The following is a 665-nucleotide window of genomic DNA, read 5'->3' on the forward strand; positions in this document are numbered from 1 at the left end:
AAATCTGGGAATTCCCACCCAAAATCTGGGAATTGGAGCCCAAAATCCGGGAATGGAGCCCGAAATCCGGGAATGGAGCCCGAAATCTGGGAATTCTGACCCAAATCTGGGAATTCCGACCCAAAATCCGGGAATGGAGCCCAAGATCCGGGAATTCTCAGCCAAAATTTGGGGATTCCAACCCAAAATCCGGGAATTCTCACCCAAAATCCGGGAATTCTCAGCCGAAATCCGGGAATTCCAACACAAAGTCCGGGAATTCCAACCCAAAATTGGGGATTCCAACCCCAAATTTGGGATTCTGACCCAAAATTTGGGAATTCTCACCCAAAATTGGGGAATTCTCAGACAAAATCTGGGAATTCCCACCCGAAATCTGGGAATTCTGACCCAAAATTCGGGAATTCCAACCCAAAATCTGGGAATTCTCAGCCAAAATCTGAGAATTCCAACCCAAAATTGGGGATTCCGACCCCAAATTTGGGATTCTGACCCAAAATTCAGGAATTCCCACCCAAAATTCGGGAACTCTCAGCCGAAATTCGGGAATTCTGACCCAAAATCCAGGAATTCCAACCCAAAATCTGGGAATTCTGACCCAAAATGGGGGATTCCGACGCCAAATCTCGGAGTTCCCACCCAAAATTCGGGAATTCCCACCCAAA

The 665-nt window shown here is 47.2% G+C and overlaps 1 long non-coding RNA gene across 1 annotated transcript in view; it reads left to right on the plus strand.

The window, feature by feature from the left end:
* Nucleotides 1-659, plus strand: part of LOC108446223 — a 3,413-nt gene extending 2,754 nt beyond the window's left edge. Inside the window, exon 3 of the long non-coding RNA XR_001861356.1 lies at nucleotides 39-659. This is a non-coding gene — a long non-coding RNA (uncharacterized LOC108446223). The remainder of the gene's footprint in view (nucleotides 1-38) is intronic.
* The last annotated feature ends 6 nt before the right edge of the window (nucleotides 660-665 follow it).

Source organism: Corvus brachyrhynchos, unplaced genomic scaffold, assembly GCF_000691975.1.
Source record: "Corvus brachyrhynchos isolate BGI_N302 unplaced genomic scaffold, ASM69197v1 scaffold284, whole genome shotgun sequence".
Classification (NCBI taxonomy): domain Eukaryota; kingdom Metazoa; phylum Chordata; class Aves; order Passeriformes; family Corvidae; genus Corvus; species Corvus brachyrhynchos.